The sequence below is a fragment of the Camelus dromedarius genome, chromosome 23 (genome assembly GCF_036321535.1).
Source record: "Camelus dromedarius isolate mCamDro1 chromosome 23, mCamDro1.pat, whole genome shotgun sequence".
In the NCBI taxonomy this organism is placed as follows: domain Eukaryota; kingdom Metazoa; phylum Chordata; class Mammalia; order Artiodactyla; family Camelidae; genus Camelus; species Camelus dromedarius.
This window is the reverse complement of record NC_087458.1, coordinates 20289190-20311859: the sequence shown is the minus strand read 5'-3', so window position 1 is coordinate 20311859 and position 22670 is coordinate 20289190. Positions and strand designations below refer to the sequence as shown.

The following is a 22670-nucleotide window of genomic DNA, read 5'->3' as shown; positions in this document are numbered from 1 at the left end:
ATTAACTGTCCAATAGAGCAATTAAATTTTGTCACCACTTTACCCCAAGATCAATCTCAGTATCACCAAGAGTAGGAACACCAAATATGTGTCTCCAGATACAACGTATTGTGACATACACAGCACCAACTATAAATACTGGCGCCCAAAATGTTTTTATTTTTAAAACCTTTAGACATAGCTTTCAGCTTACAGGAAATAGAGAACAATGAAATAAATCAGACAAATTCAAAACGTGGAACATGTCACAGGACAACTGGCTAGGTGAATAGTCATGAGAAGAAAAAGGAAGAAGTGGAGAGATGTGCTGTAGATTAAAATAGACGTAAGAAATTTACAACTAAATGCAATTGCATAGACCTCGATTAAATCTTGCTTTGAACAAACCAGCAGTATAAAAGACACCTTTATGGGCTGGATTGTGCCCTCCCCTCCAAAAAATTCACGTATTGAAGCTCTAACCCCCAATACCTCAGAATGTGGCTATATTTGGAGGTAGGGCTTTCAAAGAAGTAAGTTTAAATGAGGCCATTAGCATTAGCCCTAATTCACTCTGACTGGCACCCTTATAAGAAGGAAATTTGGACAGAGACACCAGGGATGTGCACACACAGAGAAAAGACCACGTGAGGACACCGAGAGGACAGCCATGTGCAAGCCAAGGAAAGATCCTTAGGAGAAATAAAACTTGCCAACACCTTGATCTTGGGTTTAGTCTCCAGAACTGTGAGAAAATAAATATCTGTCATTTAAGCCACCCAGGGTGTGGTATTTTGTTACAGCAGCCTGAGTAAACACAGATATTTCAGGTATAAATGGCAAATTTTTAATATGGGCTGGATTTTGGATGATATTAGGAAATTATTCATTTAGTTACGTGTTATACTGTGAGAATGTGATTATGGTTATGTAAGACAATGTTCTTACTTTTGAGAAATACATTCAAATATTTAGGGGTAAAAATAAATCAATTTCTGTAATCTGCAGTGCTACAACAAAAAAAGAGATGACGCAAAGATGGGAAACATAACTACTGTTCAATTTAAATTGTTACGTGGATATTAAGTAAACCATTTCCTCTCCTTATAAATTTGAAATTTTCCATAAGGAAATGTTAAAAGAAAGCATACCTAGATGATACCATTTTAAAGAGAAGAACTGTTCATACAATAGAACAGAGATTCCAGAAATGAATGCTTACAACTAAAAACACTCAGATGAGGAAACAAAAGGAATACAGTAACAGAGAAAATTAATTAATCATTCCACAAATATTTGTCGAGTGTGTACTGTGCGCCAAGTACTGTGCATACAGAGGTGGACAAAAGAGACATGGTCCTGCCCTTAAGGGGCTTATAATCTACTAGGGGAAAGAGATGTAACAAAATAAACACAATAAGCATAAATAGACAGAAGAAAAATATATAAATATGTAAGTTTTCAGAAAAAACACTTTTTTTAAATAAGTTCCTCTTCCATCTCTAAAAGGGAATTCCTCAGGACCGCATTCCGGGCCTCTTCTACTCTATTCATTTAGTCTCAGTTAGCACATTTCAAACCCAGACATCTTTCTCAAGTTTTATAACCTTATGTTAAGTTGCCTACACACATCTACAATGTTCGCCTCACAGGTGTTAAACTCTGTTAAACCCTGAACTCATATTTTCTTTCTCCAAAACTCTGTTCCACCCCTACTCTCTTGGTAAAGCTGTCCAAGAATTATGACTCCTCCTCTCTCAGCCCTATATCAAATACATCACAAAGTCCTAATGATTTTACCTCACAAAAACTTGTATCTGCCCACTCCCCTCCAACTTCACTACTTCCACTTCAGTTCACTTACCTGGATTATTGTAATAATTCTCTAAATTATCTTCCTGACTCCAGCCTTACTTCTCTCCAAATTCATTCTGCATAACCAGGCCAAAATGATCTCTCTAGAACAAAGAACTGTTGTCATATTTCTCTTAGAATAAAGCCCAACTTCTTAAATGATCTGTAAGACCCAGCATCATCTGGCCTGCGCTTATCTTTACAGCCTAATTTTTTACCATTTGCTCTCCCTCCTCCCTCTTACACACTGCTGTCCAATCCATACTGAACTTCCATTTCTAATTCTTCCAATTTGCCTCATTCTTCCCTGCCTCTGGGCCTTCGTATCTGCTGTCAAGCTCTAGCACTCCCACATCAATTACTCTGGCTAATTCCTACTCCTTCTTAGTTTGGACATAATCTGTCTCCTGGGTAAGGTGCCCCTCCTATGAGCCACTCCTGCAGCTTGCTCATATGGCCCTATCGTTGTACTTACCACAGAGCACAGTAAATGCTTACATCCCCATTAAACTATAAATTCCATGAGGGCAGGGTCTCTTTCAGTTCATCTAGTATATCAAAAGCCTTGACTGAATACATTAACTGTATCAGCTATGATTACTAAATTGATCTTCATCTTCATATGACTTATCTTCAGTTGGACCCCAAAATTTTGTATAATTTTTTTCAATCTAAAGAGTCCTGACATCTTATTCTGTGGGAAGATTACATATTTTAAGATTTAGAAAACTGTAGAAACTTCTTACAAGTGTCATTTTATTTTCACTTCAAATATGAAACTTACAAAACGTTCCAGTTTTCAAAGCAGAGCAGTTACAGTCCTGCTTCCCCTTTCCTCCTTACTCTAATTTCCATGACCTCTCAAACACTGTATTAATAAGTTTGCTATAGGGAAAGCACCTTCACAGATATATGTATAAAGATATTACACCACAGAAATGACATCATTTTTAAGACTAGAAAGCTGGTAGCTTTATAAATCAACCTTTTATCTAAGGTAAACAGGCAGCATTTAATACTATCATGCTTTTGTTAAATAATAATAATTCTAATTACTCTCGCCAAACATGAAGCATATTTCCTTCAAGCATCACCCAAAAACTAGTCCTGAAAAAAATTAGATCATAGGAGTAATTTTCCCAACTAAATAAACCTAGTTTGAAAAAAATAGTTAGAATTATTTGGGAAGCAGAGCGTCCCAAGATTTCTCAACAATATTCAACTATGACCAAAATGTGTTACACTTAGAGTTGTCAGATAAAACATGGAACACTCAGTTTAAACCTGAGTTTCAGAAAAACAATTTTTAGTGTAAGTACATTCCAAATATTGTGTGTATTTTTCTTTGCTAAATCTGGCAGCCCTATTTTTACTAACAAAATTAACACAGCTAGAAAATTTTAATTTTATTTATACTTTTTTCATTATAAAAGTTACATAAATTTAGGAAAACAAAAAAATTTCCATAATCCTATCACCACTAACCCAATTAACATTTTAGTGTATTCCTGATCTTTTTCTTAGGCTGTATTTCCTCTGCTATCAGCTGTCTGCTCATTTCTTTTACCTATTTCAAAAAATGTTTTTGTTCGTTATAATAATAAAGCTTTCCCAAGCTTTCATTTTTAGTGTAAAGAAAAGCAACAGATTTCTATATGTTAATCTTGTATCCTGCTACCTTCCTGAATTGGTTTCACGTATTTCTGTTTTGATGATCAAATTAATTAAGATAAGTTCTCTGGTGTATTCAAGTACTAGGTTGAACTAATCTCTCTGGCATTTACTCTAAATACCAGGAAACTTCAGTCATTTCAACTTTTTGATTAATTTTAATTATGAGAGTTATGATTTATATAAAATGAACCCTAAGATAATATACGTATAAATGAGTTTACATTAAAAGTAATGTTTATGGTAATTTCTGGAAGGCAATGGAGATTGTAGATATAAACCAGTTTTTCTTTTGGTCCGTGTGACTAGAATTTTAGACAGTTAGCAATTTCATTTTTGCTTAGGAAAACTTCATTATTATAATGAACAAAAACATTTTTTGAGATGAGTAAAGGAAATGAGCAGACAGTTGATAGCAGAGGAAATACAGCCTATAAGTAACTGTCAGAAGAATGTTAGATCTTCTCAGTGATCAAAGAAATGCTTATAAGCTAAATGGAATACTATTTTATACTATTTCAGACTTTTTGAAAGTAGTAATACATAATGCTGGTTAGATTATAGTAAAGCAAGTATATTCAAAATATTGCTAGTGGACTGAAATTTGGCAAGATGTATCTCAAGGTTCATGATATTTCAGAAAGGAAAAGTTTTTTAAAAACCCCTTTAACAATCACATTAAAAAAAAAAATCTTAAGAATAAACCTCACCAAGGAGGTGAAAGATTTATACGCTGAAAACTGTAAAACCTTGTTGAAGGAAACTGAAGACAACTCAAAGAAATGGAAAGATATCCCATGCTCTTGGACTGGAAGAATTAATACAGTTTAAATGGCAATACTACCCAAATCAATCTACAAATTTAATGTGATCCCTATCAAATTACCCAGGACATTTTTCACAGAACTAAAACAAAAAATCCCAAAATTCATATGGAACCACAAAAGACCCAGAACTGCTGAAGTAATTCTGAGGAAAAAGAACAAAGCTAGAGGCATAACTCTCCCAGACTTCAGACAATACTACAAAGATCCAGTAATCAAAATAGCACGGTACTGGCACAAAAACAGACATATGGATCAATGGAACAGGATAGAGAGCCCAGAAATAAACCCACACACCTACAGTCAATCAATCTTTGACAAAGGAGGCAAGAGTATACAATGGAGAAAAGACAGTCTCTTCAGCAAGTGGCACTGGGAAAGCTGAACAGCCACAAGTAAATTAATGTAGAACATTCCCTCACACTATACACAAAAATAAATTCAAAATGGCTTAAAGACTTAAATATAAGACATGACACCATAAGATTTCTAGAAGAGAACATAGGCAAAACATTCTCTGACATAAATCATACCAAGGTTTTCTTAGGGCAGTCTACTGAGGCAACAGAAATAAAAGTAAAATTAAACAAATGGGATCTAATTAAACTTATAAGCTTTTGCAGCCTACAGAATGGGAGAAATATTTGCAAATGATGCAACGGACAAGGGCTTAATTTCCAAAATACAAACAGCTCATAAAACTCAATAACAAAAACAAACAACCTAATCAAAAAATAGGCAGAAGACCTAAATAGACATTTCTCCAAAGAAGACTTCCAGATGGCCAATAGGCACATGAAAAAATGCTCAAAATCACTAATTATTTGAGAAGTGCAAATTAAAATTACAATGAGGTATCACCTCACACCAGTCAGGATGGCCATCACCAAAAAGTCTACAAATAATAAATTCTGCAGAGGGTGTAGAGAAAAAGGAACCCTCCAACACTGCTGGTGGGAATATAAATTGGTGCAGCCACTATGGAAAACAGTATGGAGGTTCCTTGAAAAACAAAAAATACACTTACTATGTGAGACAGAAATCCCACTTCTGGGTATATACCCAGAGGAAACTCTAATTTGAAAAGATATATGCACCCCAATGTTCATAGCAGCACTATTTACAATAGCCAAGACATGGAAGAAACCTAAGTGTCCATCAACAGATGACTAAATAAAGAAGCTGTGGTATACTTATACAATAAATACTACTCAGCCATGAAAAAGAATGAAATAATGCCATTTGCAGCAACATGCATGGACCTAGAGATTATCATACCAAGTGAAGAAAGTCAGGGAAAGAGAACTATCATATGATACCACTTATATGTAGAATCTAAAAGCATACAAATGAACTTATTTACAAAACAGAAAGAGATTCAAAGACAAAGAAAACAAACCTATAGTTACCAAAGGGGAAAGAGCAGGGAGGGATAAATTAGGAGTTTGGGATTAACATATACACACTATTATATACAAAACAGATAAACAAGAAAAACCTATTGTATAGCACAGGGAACCATATTCAACATCTTGTAATAAACTAAAATGGAAAAAAAATCTGAAAAAGTGTATATACATATACATATAAGTTAATCATTTTACTATACACCAAAAATTAACAACACTTTCAATCAACTGTACTTCAATTAAAAAAAAGAAATCATTTTGCAGATCTAACCTCTTTAATAATCTAGATACACCAAGGAACCTCATTCTGCAATCAGAGTTAACTCTCCAGTGCTGTCAATAGTCCTGTAAATATAAACATGTACTCCCGGTTTCAACAGAGGACAGAGTAAGAAACTAATTAAACAGCTCAGTACAAATTCATCAACACCATTAGAAAGAACTAAAAACTTACATCAAGCTAATAGCAGGCTTTGGGATTTTAGAAATAACCTAACTCAGTCTCTTTCCTTTCCCATCCCCCATCATTTTGCAAGGGAAGAAAACCAAGGCAAAATGAAGTGAAATAACTTTCAAGAAAGTTTTAAAGCTGTTTAGGGGGAAGAATATTTGCTTCATTCTATAATGACAAAATTTTATTGAGTGCTTTATTCAACACTCTAGAGATAACAAAAGTGAAAAACCAGTTAAGTCCTTGCTTACACGCTACTGGGGGATAGGAAGAAAGGCGTAAATACAGGAAGGAAGGAAGTTTCTGTGACAGAGGTAACTATTTTGAATTAAACTACATACGACAACGTGGCAGCACAACCTAGAGGATCAAGGACCACTTCAGATTAGGTGGTTTGGGAAAGATTCAGAGAAAAATGTTTAATTTTTTTAGGGAAAAAAGCTGAGATCTGAATGACAAGGAGAAGTCAGCAACAGGAAAATCTAAGGGGGGAGCACTCTGATTAGAGGTTCTCTTTTATCCAAGTGTACAGCAAGGGGTGAAAGGGAGGGTGGCAATGCTTCTTTTGATCAAAACGTATGCCACTTAAGTATAAAAGATACTACAAACAGATTCAATGATAAATACGAAAAAACTAACGGATTTTTTTTCAAATGATACACAATTAAGATAAAATACTGTTAGTGGAAAGAGAAAGAAAAATACCATATGATATCACTCATATGTGGAATCTAAAAAAAAGAAAAAAGAGGACATTAATGAACTCATCTACAAAACAGACTCACAGACGTAGTAAACAATCTTATGGTTACCAGAGGAAAGGAGGTGGGAAGGGATAAATTTGGGAGTCTGAGATTTGCAAATGTTAGCCACTATATATAAAAATAGATAAAAAAACAAATTTCTTCTGTATAGCACGGGGAACTGTATTCAGTATCTTGTAATAACCTCTAATGAAAAAGAATGAAAACAAATATATGTATGTATATGCATGACTGGGACATTGTGCTGTACACCAGAAATTGACACATTGTAACTGACTATATTTCAATTTAAAAAAAGGTAAAATACTGTCATAGGAAAACATCTAAATCATGATGATTTAATTTAATCTGCTTTGAAAAGATACACAGGATAATTAACTAACTTGTCAATAATCACATTTGAAGGTAACATAGCAAAGACACTCAAAGATTTACCGACAATTTTTGAATCCTTAGAAGATATTAGTGAAGGAATCAGGACAAAATAATTCTAATACAGATTTTCAAGTAAGATGGAAAAATTAACATGAGTCAGAAACTTCAGTTTTCAACTTACCTGTTCATTTTTGACACAGGCATATACAACAGCCTATGACTTTTTTCCAGCAAAACAATTTATCTTAAATAAATGATGCTAGGGATACTGGATCAGAGAATAAGATGTTTTAGTCAGTAACTCTGCTCTTTTTAAAAATCAGTTATTTTTAATACATATATACATCACTTTCCCCACTATAGTCAGGTTCCTGAAATACATGGTTCATGCCTTAAACTTCTTTACATCCTTCCACAGCACTAACATGATGCCTTGCAAAGAGATGTAATGAAATGGTAGATCCCAACAGGAGTAGCAGCAGTACAGATCTCAACAGCTTGTAGCATTAAAAGGGAAAAGAGGGGAAAAAATACTTCCTTCCTAGAAATGTCTTAGCACATTATCACAAAGGAACAATTAAACAGCCCCTAAGCCTTGAATAAACTGGACTCAGCTTGATGAAAAATCATTCTCTAATCAAGTAAGTAGTTTAGTATTACAAGCATTTTAATAACTAAAAAGTAAATAAAAATTTTAAAATTAAATTCAAATCCACTCAACCGGTTTATTAAGTTTTAAGCCAGAATGTAGATGTTATGCCACATATGATCCAATCTGGTTCCATTGTCAGTCTTCACATAAAGTCACAGGCCCTTCCCATCCATGCCTCCTACCTGAGGTCAAGAGCACTGGTGCAAAATCTCTACCTTCATTCCCCAGTCACCCGGTTCTCCCCTACCCTATTTCTTGGTTTGCTGCTTTCAAATAAAGTCACTAATAAACAAAGAATACTGAGGATTCTGGCTAGGTAATAGGGCTGAGAATACCTACCATCCATGGAGCACCTTCTATACACCAGGCACCTATTTCTTGAATTTCACAAAGTCATGAGGTTCTATTACTCTCATTTTACAGATATGTAAATCCAGAAGTAAGACTACTTACCCAAAGCCACACAGCTAGTAAGTCTGTCAGATTCAGGGTTCTTTCCTTCCCAGGAAATAGACCAATAACAATCCGACCATTAAAAGGCCAAGATGACAGCAATAACAGGCAAGGTCAGAAAGCAGCAAATCCAGCAAAAGGAATGCTACAATCTTTTCCACTTTAAACCCACTGCCATCATAACAATTACAAGCTTGACAAGGGTTGAAGAGAGTTGTTTAGATTGCTAATCGAACTTGGAGACTATATAATTTACTGCCATCTAGTTCAAAGATTATATTGCTATATACTAGTTATTATTCACTTTAAGAGATTTTTCATTTAAGAAGTTTAATGATAGATCCAATTTAGCTCTAATATAGTTTACAAAATCACTTAAAAACTATTATTGAAAGTCCTACTAAGTGCCAGGCACAACAAGAAAGAAAGGAAGAAGGGAGAAACATTTATGAGAACTTAACTACATGCCAGGAACTGTGTTATGTCTCCTCTACATTAACTTATTCAAGATAAATAACTCTGCGCAGGAAGATTATCCCCGTTTTGCAGATAACTTCCCCAATGCCACCCAGAGCCAAGATTCAAACCTAGGGGAGACCAATTTCAGAGTTCTAAACAAAACAGATTTTGCTCTTGAAAAGACTAAAGTCTAAAGCAGAAACAGACAAGCTACAATGCAATGCTACCGGTATCACAACAGGGAATAAAACAGGATGCTCTGAAAGCACGTATGAGATTTCTCACAGTCTACAGTCTCAGTGAAGGCTTTCAAGATGATAATATCTATGCTGAGACCACACCTATACGCCATCCAGAACAGAAGGACAACCTGGTCCACATTTTCTGAAAATACCTGATACCCAAATGGTCAAGAACCCTATCTCTGACATCTTACATAAGTAAATAATTTCTAGCCAGTGTTATATAGCAAATACCATGCCGAACTATGTCTAGTACCCTGTAAAATCTGCAGTTCCATGTGTCATACATAAAAAGAAAATTAAATCTAAGGTTATTCAAAGCTCTTTGGCAATCAATCATTCTGGATAAACAATTTGATAATTGAACTAAGAGCGTAACCTCTGGTTTTCATATTATTTCATATAAAAAAACTTTTCTAAGATAAAACTCTAATGCCTTCATAAATGTTACTATACAGACCATATATTTAACTTATAAGAGAGAACATGACAAACTTTCATTATTATTCTATACCATTAGAAATACAATTGATACCCAAAGCTATTAGGTGTGCCAGGCTGTTTTCCTTTACTGTCTATGGTTTTTAGACTTGAGTTATATATATACACATATATATAGTTCTCCTACTTCTTAACTGCTATCATGTCAGCAATCTGTCTTTATCAGTACGTATGTTTATGACAGCATTTTACCTCTAAATTATTCCTTCTTTTAATCTGCTACCTCAGAAACTATAAGCATATGTAAAATAAAGGTAAGTTCTCAGTGAGAGCTTTATTTATAAGTTAATTACTTATAAAAGCTAATTACTTACAAAAATGACATCTACTCTGGGGTTTTGCAATATTTCAGAGATGAGGAGCTGCCACTGAGCCTACATAGGTAGAGTTACAATTTCAAAATTTTGTATCTCTGTGTAAGATGTCTCTTGCCTTCTTTAAACTCAAATCATATTCCAGGCAGCCTTACTCAAACCCCCGGATCAGTTACGTAACCCTTTGACGCTTTCCTGTAAGACCTCTCCTAAGCTGCTCCATCCTTGCTACACACCACTGTATTTATGTTTCTCCAATGACTGTCAGCTCCTTAACAGTCTCTTATCTCTGTTTCCCTAGCACTGAACCCATACCCTGCCTTAGAAATGTCTGTTGAACAAAACAATGTCAGAGAATGAAACCAACTGTATAAAGGGCCATAAAACCATAACATTCCATACAATAAAAACAACCTTTCATATTCATAATATTAACTTTCTTCTGAAAATATACACTTAGTAAATCTAAATTTAAGAGAAAATCACAAATAAAGTGTTAAGTACAGCATGTGACAACATACTACTAAGCTGTTTTACCCACTGCACCCTCAAAAAAATCTGTGTATCTCAGGAGAGAAAAAAACAAAATACATATCTGTATTTTTCCGAGGTGACCATATACGTCTGTTTATCCTAAATACAAAAAAATTTACATTTAAAGGATGGTGATTGTTAATGATCCAAGAAAAAATTTTAAAAATGTTATTTGGAGTGTATCTAGCTATTCTGAGGTATTACAATAAAAGTCACCCATTACAAAGACTCATAGATTCTTGATGTTGGAAGGGTCTTAAGAGATCATCTAATGTTTTTTACAAATACTCCTCCTCATTGCAGGAAGAATTCAGGTTCCTTGAGATTATCCAATCCACTTTTTACTCAGTACACCCCTACATCTCTGCCTCTTTTTGCCTTTGACTCACTGATCCTCTGGACCCACATAAAATATGCCTTCAACTTTGCAGACAGCAGCCTTTCAAAATTCATTTGTTTGACTTATTTTATAGCTCAACTTACTTTAGTGATTACAGAGTAATATACATGCTTATCTATTTCAACAATTTCTTTGGTTTCTCAAAAATTATCTGGTAAAATGAAAACACCAGGCACATTTATAGGTGTTTTTCTGTAAACCTTACTTTTTTTGGTTCTCATAACCGCCCTATGAAATAGGCAAGGCAAGTATTCCATATAAGGAATCATCAATACAGAGTAGTGGTTAAGAGTCACTATAAGGCAGATTTAGGAGCAAGAAAGACCTGCCTCGTGCGAGATGTAAGATCTTAAGCAAATTACTGAATTTCTCTAAGCCTGTTCCCTAATCTGCGAACTACAAATGATACTGTAAAAGTTCCTACCTCAGGCACTTATTGCAAAGATTAACTAGATAATGCACATTATCTTATATAATAACTAACCCACTGAACACTCAATTAATGTTAGTTCTTTGTTATTATTATTCAAAAAGAAAAAAACTGGCAAATCACAGAGAACCTCACAACAGCACTAGATCAAGAATTAGGTCTTATGTTTCACCTATCCCGTCTTCCACAAAACCAAAAAATGTTTTTAGTTATTTGCAGCTTAAAGACTAGTTTTCTCTCACCCACTCTGGCAAACCAAAATTTCTAAAATCTACTCTTATAATCATCCTCTTCCAAATGAAATTCTCACAAGTACCTAAAATCGCCACAGTTCTCTACTTAGAAAAGTAAATTCTCTGTGGACCTCAGTTCCACTATGATGAACCTAAAAACATAATTGAAATTATAAGCATTAACTGCTAAACAAACTGGTTTCTCTAACCTATTATTAGACTATCTTTTAAAAACTTTATCAAATGGTAGAGATCATGGTATTATTGTTTGTGAAACCAAGCACAGCAGGAGGAACCTGTTTCATGTATCAAAACTATCGACAATGTTGACAAGAAATATAAAATGCATGTCAGAATTTGCTTAAAAAATTAGAGGCCTACACTTAGTGAAAAATTAAGCTGCAATATTCACGCATAAACATTTTATAGGTTCAATAGTATTTGAACTAGTTGGTGGTCCTAGGATTTGAACAATAATATCTAATTTCATTTTCCCATTAACTTTACCACCAAGCATGGGCTAGTGTTAGAGTTGAGTCTAGAATATTGAGGGGAAAAAAAATGGATGGAAGGAAAGAAGAAATTAACTTACAATTTAGTACCATCTTGATAGGTATACATCTTTGCATAGAAAAACTAAGACAAAAGCAAATCAAAACATTAGTCCAAACTTGACCATTAACAGCAGGGCAAATATGAGACAAAGATTTTAAATGAAAGAATATAGTTCATGAGTGAAGATCTTTGTGGAAATAAAATAATAAATGTATGAACTCTGATGGCAAACAGCTGCTGAAACAACTAAATTACTGTGAAACAACCTAAGAAACCATGTCGTCTGCCAGTATATGCACAGGCTCCCTTCAAGGGCTGACTTCTCACCCAACTAAAATACAATCTATTCAAAGTGTTATACCAAGATAAATTTACTAAAGAGAAACAAACTACTCAAGGAAATACCTAGTAACCACTCTAACAACCATTTGCATTTTATACAATGCCTTTAGCAGGAGGGCTCAAAAGGACAAAAACAACGTGAAGCACAGAATACTCTACATTGTTTACCAAAAACTCCTGTTGCATGTCTCTTAAACCTTCAAAACTGAAAACCGCAAGTTTGTATTTTTTCTAAAAACAGTGTTTGTTATTTGCATCCCCTGTGCTGAAGTCTAATTTTTAAAGTCTGTAATTTTGCCTACTGATGATAATGAGGGCAGAATATGGGTGTACATATGGGTAGGAGAGAGGCTGGGAAATCCTTCACTGGTACATGAATGAATTCCACACTTGCCTTTTAAAATGTGCTCCTTTCTTGGAAATTTGGCATTAAAAAAAAAATCCCTTTGGGTTTGCATACTTTCATATGTGTGACTATTTCACATGATAGTCTTCAAAGAGCCAGACCACTTATTTTTAGTCACTTACCAGATAGACTGTATTTTTACCACAAATTTCAATAACTGGTTGGAGGGAGACGGGTGTATGTGTATATACATACATACTTACAAACATACGCATCCATGTACATGTGTTTATCTTTAGAACATGTTTGCATAGTTTATATTAAGGACATCAACACCACACTTGGCACCAGAAAAAATGATGGTAGAAAATTTGGAAAAATTTTAATAAACTATATTTGTGTAACCTAATACATCTCAAAAACAAACAAAAAAACCACCTCTGTGCTGACATGATTAGCTACTTCATTCAATTGGTGTGAGGTATCTGAGGCATGCTGCATCTGAACTCTTATCATGCTATTTGGGGTTTAATATCTTGTACAGCAATTCATATGAAACTGCTAAAACCTTCTAAAGCGACAGGACACTATACATATCAAAAGGTTAAATCAATGAGGAAAACAGTATGGCAGATACATAATTCATGTTTATTTTGGAACCAAAGTTCACCCCAAAAATTCCTTTTCAACCATCCCAAAGTAGCCCAGCTTTTTACCAACCAGACAGTATTTACCATAGCAACTTCATTACCAAGATTACCAAAACTTTCCACACACTTTCAACAGTCTGTATGTGTTGTTACCCAGGCAACATTCCAAGGGGGCTTTTACCTTTACAGAACTGGTGGGTCAGAAAAGAAGTAAAGCTTCTTCAAATTGACTGTGCGTCATTTTAATTAGAAGCAGCGAGTGTGAAACCATCAGCAGACAGAAAACCCTGAGAACTACCACTAGTGCTTCAATTTGATTAACAGACACAACTTACTGTCATTTGTCTCCATTTCTAGCCACCTAATTCCCCGTGGAACAAAGCAAGCTCCATACAGGACTTCAATACATCCCAAGCATACAGACTGTCAAAGACAAATGCTGCTATACAAGATCTTGTGGTAGCTCACAGCGAAAAAAAAATGTAACAATGAATATATGTATGTTCATGTATAACTGAAAAATTGTGCTCTACACTGGAATTTGACACAACATTGTAAAATGACTATAACTCAATAAAAAAATGTGTAAAGAAAAAAAATGTAAATGCTGAAATCCAAGGAACGTCTTTGAGTAAAGAATCTACCAATCCCTCACAACTGGCTGTCGTGTGAAATACCCTGCCTTGCTGCCCTAAATTCTGAAAATTAGTCAGCTCAGCTGCGGATCGGTATAAACTGTCTTTCTGCCTAAACCAAACTTGCCTCCAAAAATTAAGATCCAGTCATTTAGAAAGCACATTTTAGAGGGTACTCCGAAAAGACTTTCAAAACTGCTTCCTGTTCTGCTACAGCCAATTTGATGCTATTTGGCAAAACAAAAAATAATGATACCGCCTTACAAAGGAAGCATTTTCCCTTTCTTTTCAACAATTTTAGAACTGGTAAACTCAAGATTGTTTCCCTTACACTAATAATTTTTCCCTCAGCTTTTAGACTAAGGATACTTAAGTGCTTTCTGGGTCATAGTCTAATCAGGAACACAGCATATAAAGCTTATTTAATGCTAAGAAGTACTCGATGACTCCAGAGACAAAAATGAAAGACAAGCTGAAAAGTAAAAAGGAAAACTGGCATTCAAGGCTCTTCACCATCTGGTGCTGACGGACTCTTCCTTGCCCAGCCCTTTCCCTCTACGCCTTTGATCACCCTGGCCCCTGGCCTAGAAAGGCCTTTCTCTGTATACTATTTGTCCTATTTCCATATGTCCAAATCCTACCCATTCTTCAAAGGAAGGTTTAAATGTCACCTCTCTCCTTATCCTTACAACTAAAGTAATCTCTCCCTCCTCTCTAAACTCTTTACCGCCTTATCTTTATCTCTTTACCACACATTACTTTCTGCCTTACATTATCTTTGTTTCCACATTTAATCCCCCACATGAGCACAAGCCTCAGGGTCAGGGCTCACGTCTTATTCATCTCTATTCAAACTACTTAACACAATGTCTTACACATATTAAGCACTCTAACTGAGCCACATGCATGGCCCGGGTTAGGAAAAGAGAAGTCCACTAGAAACAATTCTAGATTAGGAGTCTGCAGACCTGGCTTTGCTAATAATTAGCTATATGACCTTGAACTTCAATCTTTTAGTACCTTCATCCACAAAGTCAAGACGGTGTCTTAAATCAGTTTTTAACTATAGGCTCTTATCCATTATCCGGCTGTAAAATAAATTTAGGGGTCAAAATCCAGCATTTATTTTAACCAAAATGAAATAGAATAGAAAATATCAAAGTGTGTTGAAGGTAGTGGTGTGGTGTACTGTAAATGTTTAACAACTGGCTATGAGAAGAGAGAAAAGCTCTCAATTGTTAATATTTGCTGATTTCCCTGGTATAAATACTCCCACTGCAGCCAATTTCAAGTTACCAACATGGTGTCACTGAACGTGCAGGTAGGTGGGAAGAGAAAGGCACAAAATTGCTCTTGCAAGCCAACAGATGAGCCAGCTCCGGCAAGGTCCTAAAAAGATACGTGTTGCTTTGCCAAACTTTCCTTACAACTTTGCATATGAGTGTGAAAGTGTGTGTGTGTGTGTGTGTGCGCGCGCGCGCGTGCGTGCGTGTGTGTGTGCGTGCGTGTGTGTGTTGAATTCGGGTATAAAATGTATTTTTTTTTACTTTGAGTCACAGTCAAAGCAGTTCATAAATGTTCAGCTAAACAATCTACTAGTCTCTTCTATGTGTACTACACAATGCAGTAAATCTCACTCTTACTTACACATGTAATCTCTTCACCACCAAAATCTATATTCATCTTCAAAAATAAGAGTAACAGAGATGCCTATTGATATCACCAGAAGGCAAATTACAGGGAGTGGAAACGTGGCTTATCAGCCAAAGGCCAAGGTTCTTAGCCCTTGTTCAGTTACACACAACAGAGGGATACAATACCCTCCTACTAGCAGCAGCAGCTCTTTTAGCAAAGGGTTAGGGGAGAGGAGGGGAGAGGAGGGGAGAGGAGGGGAGAGGAGGGGAGAGGAGGGGAGAGGAGGGGAGAGGAGGGGAGAGGAGGGGAGAGGAGGGGAGAGGAGGGGAGAGGAGGGGAGAGGAGGAAATCTTGAGTATGAGTAAAAATCCAGCTACCTGTGATATAAGCCCATGCCCCCACCCACTAAAAATCTGAGTACAGAGAAAACTCATGCTACAAAAAAGTAAATTTCGGTATCTGATGCTTCCCTGTCAAACTCTGCAGCACAAGCTTGCATCCTTCAAAGAGACTTCCACTACTGAGAATTCCCTACTAGAATTAAGTTTTTGCCATGGACTAGAGACACATAGTACTTGTTGAATTTAGAATAGGCATGGGGAAAAATAGCACAGCAAACAGTTGTTAGACTTGATATTCTGAGAAAATCAAGCTCTTACTGAAAAAGAAATACTTTATTTTCTTACTTCTTATTTAAGCTTACTAGACTGGGTGAGGAGAAGGGAAGTTTCTTGAACATATTTTTGGCTGTATTATGTCTATCACAACAACACAGTCTGTAACAGATTTTTCATGAGTGTTTATAAAGAATTGTGTTTTCTATTTTTAAGTTTACTTAGAAAACAAAAAGGCTCAAAATTTCAAATAGGCTAATAATCTTAGCCCAAATCTAACTCCAAATCAACTGAATATATGCCTAGAAGTTTCCCAGGAAAATCCCCCAAAATTACACCAAAAAACACCAAGGGATGACAAAAAGGAGTCACCACGAGCACAAACTTGCTATACTCAAACAATTATGGCACCCTATCTGTTGAATGAGTGCAGTATGGGAAGTAAATGAAGTATAAAGAAGGCAATGTTGAGATGCGGGCTCTGCTTACTTTCATTAACTCTTTCTTATTAGGGTCTGCTGATAGTCATTGTACTTACCCAATTTCAAATACTGACCATCAAGTGAAAATTATTCGCCACTCTGAAAAGCCGAGTTAAGTCAAGCAATGTCTTTCTCCATGATCACAATATTAGACCTCTCCTTAAACACTGAGTATGTTTTACCATATCTCAGGCTCAAGTCTGTACTTTCTTTGCCTCTACTATTTGTGGTGGCAAATGCTCAGAAGACAAACTCTGTAAGAAATTCCAGAGCTGTCTTTGCAGTACCAGAAGCTGGTATAGCCCTGGGCTGCTGGCCATACTCCGACCCAGTGCCTAACCTATTTATATAAAGCAAGAGCCATACACATGCAGCAACTCATTAAAACTTGTGAGACATAGCAAAAAAAGCTTTGTGCCTGGGAATCCCATAGCCTACAGTATCTATGTCATTGTCCAAACACCCTCTATCCAGGAACAATCATCCCTACAGGACTTCAAGACACTGGCAGGCTGAAATGCAGACCCAACCCAGTTCCACACCCTCAATAAAAAAAAGTTTTGCTTCTTAGTTACTACTCTCTTCAAAGCTAATCTCTAGAAGCCTGGCTATCTCCCACTCATAATATTTTCACTTGGCACAACAGAATTCCTTTTGACTACTCCAAAATAATGGATAAAAGGACTATCAGCTTTAATGCTGTATCATCTGAGTTCAAACAAATATACAGTAACTGAACGAGTTCAAGTTTGGGTTAAGGCAAAGAAAAAATTTTAATTACCAGTTTTTAGAAGTCACAGATTTAGAATTGGCTGAGCTGATAAATATGAAAACTGTTCCACATGCCTAATAAAATTCTGTTATTCAAATTAAAAGCATCATAGTAACTACTAGAGTGAAAAGAAAATGATCTGAATCATGAAACAATCAGCAAAGGAACAAAAATTCTAGGAATTATAATATATAAAAATTCCCATCAAATAACTACATTCACTACACGTCCCAATAGCACTGGACCTACCACCTTGTTTCTAGCTTTCTAGAACACAATATACAGTATATATACATATAAACACTGTCCCACTACATCCACGTCTCCCCAGATGACTTGTTAATACCTAATATCAGGGCAAGTTTTGACTTGATTTAATAGAGACACCAGGCTAGCTCAGTCTCAACTAACTCCCCAACCAGGTAAGCATTTAATACAATTTGATGATAATGAATAAATTAAATTCATCTGGTCTTTCTCCTCTGTAATTTCATTATCAGTTTCACATGGGACTCTGTTGAGATAATGAATCACAGGCCAGTTTTCCAGTACTAGCAACTTGTGGACCAATATTTTCCATGAACAAAATCCTCTTCCAATAGTCTACAAACGTGCGGCAGAAGCCATAAACTATTATGAGAAAAGTCAGAAGGTTTTCATGATGCCGTGTTTTCGGAATCGTAACAAGCAACTATCTACCCCCACCATGTACAAGAAAATTTAAATATTTTTTTTAATCCCTAAACCTGCCAGTACCAAAAATGCAGACATTGAAATCAGTTTCCAAACAGCGCTATAATCTGTCAGGCAAGCAAAAGTTTTCCCCACCATTAGAATAATGAGGTTGACATTTCTCAACATTTACATGAAACTCTCAATTCTGCAAGTGACCACCAAAATTTTGGTACATTTTCTATGATCCTACCTGAGAGGTACAAGGAGAATGCACGAACTGCCCTGGGATCAGAAACAAACCCTGTCAGCCCAGTTTCCTAGCACCCGGCCACCTCCCGCTGGCCGGTGGCCCCTTTCCACATGCTGACGCACTGCCCAGCCCTGCACCGTTGGCGACCAGTGCAAAGTACTAGCCGAGTCTCAGAAACTTTGACTCAGTTATCAGGACACTGAGCACCCACTACCTGGACAGGAGTTGTCTGGCATGGCCAGGCGGTCAACTTTAAAGCGGGGCATTCCTTGCAGGTAGAGATCTGCCCAGGATGCAGCCCATCCCAGACTGCAAAACCACAAGCATCGACAGCAGGAGCAGAGAGCAAAGTGCCGGGCGGAGACAGGGGGAGCGCGAGGGCGAGACGCGGTCACGAACAGATTGCCTGAATGTGGGTACGAAAATATCCTAAACACACGCCCCCCGGACGTGGGGCCACTGGGACTGCGAACGCGGCAGCAGACACGGCACAGCAGCGGGCGACGGAGGCGGCGGCAATGTCACAGGGCACAGCTGGAGACGAGCACCCAAGTCAACACCCCGCCCCCCCAGGTGAGGGGTGACGACCCCACCCGCCTGCCTGCCCGCCCGGGCCGGGAGGAGCCGCCACCCAGGAGAACCGCGACGTCCGGGGAGCGACCGACAGTCCCGAACCGCCCCGAGCCCTCCTCTCGGGGTCCTCTCGCATCCTGTCCCGGGCCCGGCTCCCACCACAACCCTCCCCCGGCTCAGCCCGGGCGCCAAAACCCCCAGCCCTGCCCGCGGCTCCGAGCCGCCCGTCCGCCTGCCGGCCCCTAGGAGGCCTCCCTCGCCTCACCTCCTCACGTCTCCGCGGGCAGGGCCGGAACAACTCCGCCAGGCGCCCGCGTCCCACCCGCCGGCCCGCGCTCTGCGGCCGGGCCCGTCCCGTTCCGTTCACTCCGCGGCCGCCCGAGCCCTGGGAGGGCGGAGGGAGCGGAGAGAGGAGGGGAGGAGGCTCGCCCGGCAGGAAGAGGCGAGGGAGGGGCGGGCAGAGGAGGCGGCTCGGCGCGGCGTGCGCGCTCTTGTGGGCGGAGGCGCGCACGCGCATACACGTCCCCGCCTGGCCGCGGTAGGGCTGGGGGCGGGGAAGTCGAAGACCTGAGAGACCTGGGTTGTTAAGAGAAGGGACCCAGGAAGGGGCAAGAGGCGCTCGCCGCTTTTCAGCACTTCCCGGAGGGCTAGCCGCGCCGGGGAGGCAGCCCGCGCGGGCTCGCTGAGGGCGGCCGCGAGCCCCGGGCGAGTTGCGCTGCCCAGCGGATACCGAGCTTTTAGCTAATTCTGAGTTAGGGGCGATTGTGTTCTTGCTCATAAACCTAGCCGAAATATATTTTCATTCTTAATGCCCAGTAATCCTCAGGGAAGTCACCTTAAAGAATACTAACTTTTCTCGCCAGTTGCTCTTTTCTGTTCCCCTTTCAAGGTGTCTCGTGTGCTTATGAAGCGCTCCTTTGCTGAATTGTTCCCTGGGACTCGGGGGATTGAAGAGGGGAAAAAAACCTGTGGGGAATTAACAGGAAAACGCTAAGGACTAACGTATTTCTATGAAGAAAACGTCCCCTCACTTGCACCTTTTTATCCTTTGGGGAAATTAACTTGGGGGTACAAACTACTAGTAGAGGTAAAAATAAGGCAACTCTTTTTCCTCTGCTAAGAATGTACCGATCCTTGAACTGTAGACATCCTTCGGAGATCCTGCAGCTAGAAGTGACCAGGAAATTTTCCGAATTTCCTTAGCGCTTTGTTTCTATAGGTTTGTGGCACCTAATATATTCAGCCTTATCTAGCTAAATCTGTGCAATATTTTACCTCACCAGAGAATCTTTGAAGACCTGCTTCATTTCTATCTTCCATCATGTCTAGCATAGTGTCTGTCTCATAGAAAGTACTCCGTAAATGTGTGAATAAGTTAAGACACTGCAGTAAGAATTAAGTGTATGTCCAGTGATTTGAGCTCTAGAATGACTTCTTTAGTTTAAGTCTCTCTTCTGTCACACTTCGATTCCCCTGCACTCATTTCCTCACTAGATGCAAAAGCTACCCTAAGAAATACATTTTTCCAAAGAGACGTCTCAAGTTTTTCTCCCACCTTTCCCCCGCCACCGTCCCCTTTTCCTAATTTAAATGTCTATAGATGCTGGGACATATCAAGAGTATTGCAACTATTTTGCGTTTCCCCTCCCTGCTGGGCTCCTTCCCAGAAGGTCCTTTAACCTCTGTATCCCAAGAGTCTACCAAGCTCTGGGCCTGATTCAGTAAATGCTGGACATTAGATATTTAATAAAGATTAGAATAACTCAAATCATTATATTTATTAGAATAACTCAGATCATCTATATTAATACATAAGCCAACAAGTAGGTACTAAGCCTCTCTAAATAAATGTTACACAAGGCACTCTATGAAAGTCAGCGGGTGAAAAAGGCAGTTTCTGCCTTCTAATATCTGCTAACTGAAGAGTTTTGACAAAAAGGGTAGCACTATGGTAATTATCTGCACTCAGTAAGAAACAGCCCCCCAAAAAAGGAAAAAAAATTTAAGTCATAAATCTAAAATAGGTTTAGTGTTCCCAAATTCAGTTCCATATGCCTTTAGCAGCAACAATAATGTCCTCCATTGGCTGTTTCCAGTTAGTTCTCCTATTAAAGTAGAGCATAGCATCTAAGTCCCTATTATAGGATTACTGATGTGCCAGCTTGCTACAAAGCAAAGAAAAACTCTGTCCCGTGGCCACGTGTTACACCTCTAATCACCAGGGGTCATTCTGTAAAACTGAACTGTTCCTCACAATAGAACTTAGATAAGAGATGTCACAGGAGAACCCAGATAAGGGACAAGTCACAACAGAACCTAGGTAAGAGGCAGTGAAGGTGATTTGGTACAAGCCCATCCTCACCACCAGGAAAACAGTTCTAGGTACATGCCGAAGAACTCACAACAACGCCTTCCTCATATACTGTGTGCTGCTCACTTCTCTCCCCACTATGGCTTCCTTAGCATTAGTCCTACACTAGCAGCCCTGGTCCATGAAAGGACTAAAGCTCTCATTTTGAGGGAAAATGTTATAAAATATTCTAGTATGATTCATAACATGACAGAAACTGGTGGTCTAGGTCCAGATCTAACCCACAAACACATTTTGCTTGGTTGGCATAGTGCTTAAAAAATAAGCCAAAGTTAAAAGCCAGAAGATTTCATATGCTTTTCAGGCTTCTCTTTAAAAAGTCAAAGATTTGGTAGCAGTCGGCTTATATTTTCACAGAATGACAGGAAACTACAGGACAAGCATTCTCTCTTTTCCCAAAATCTCTACAGTCCCTATTGTACCTTACACTGCCCTGTCTCCTTCATGTGGGTCTGCAGTTCCCCATTTAAAATATCATAATATCAAAAAACAGGAAACAAGTTAACTGTTGAACAAAAATGGAAGCGTTTAAACTATGGCATTTAACAGAATAGCATATTATATTGCTTTTATCATGAGCATTACTGGTTGACTCGCAGATGTCCATTTCCACCCCTCTGCAATTGTGAGGCTGCTAATAATTTGAATGGGAATAGGCCCAGTTCCACCTCCAAGTGCAGACTCTGACTAAGGTACATAGTCAGCCTAATCAGATCCTCACCTTACTCTGTCAGTGATAGACCTTAACACAGGTCTAAATTGGTCCAATCATAAGCCAGGTCAGATCTTGTGTTTGCTGGGAGAAGAAAAGTGTTCTCTCTCTTACTCTAGCTGGTGTAATGGGTATATGTGAGTCCTGTAGTTACTGCAGCCACTTTGCTACCACGAGGGAAGCCAGCCTGAGGGAAAAGCTGACACATGGTGGAGGAGCTCAAACCCAGATTGAAACCTGCTGCCATCCTCTGGAATTAGTAAATTCCCTGAGCCAGTAAATTTTCTTAGCTTTAAAAAAAAAAAAAAAAGTTTGAATTTGGCTCTTTATTACTTGCAGCCAAAGCTAAATTTTCCATGCAATTACAGAAGAAGAAGCTGTAGTTGCATTATATGACCCTTCTAAGGATACACTTTCAATGGAATAAATAGGTGACAACCAACTTGGTAAAATCTTAGAAGGTCTTGACAGGAACTTGACCACTACCCCCCAAAAATCCTTCCCTAACCAGAT

The 22670-nt window shown here is 38.2% G+C and overlaps 1 protein-coding gene across 2 annotated transcripts in view; it reads right to left on the bottom strand.

Moving 5' to 3' along the window:
* RABGAP1L (RAB GTPase activating protein 1 like) overlaps positions 1 to 19492 on the bottom strand; it is a 563496-nt gene extending 544004 nt beyond the window's left edge. Inside the window, exon 1 of one of the 2 annotated variants that reach the window (XM_031435736.2) lies at positions 19340 to 19492. The gene's annotated coding sequence lies outside the window, so the exon portion shown is untranslated. Of the gene's footprint in view, positions 1 to 18715; positions 18892 to 19339 lie in introns of those variants that run through there. The other variant, XM_064478006.1, reaches the window with a different exon arrangement.
* Between the last annotated feature and the right edge of the window lie 3178 nt (positions 19493 to 22670).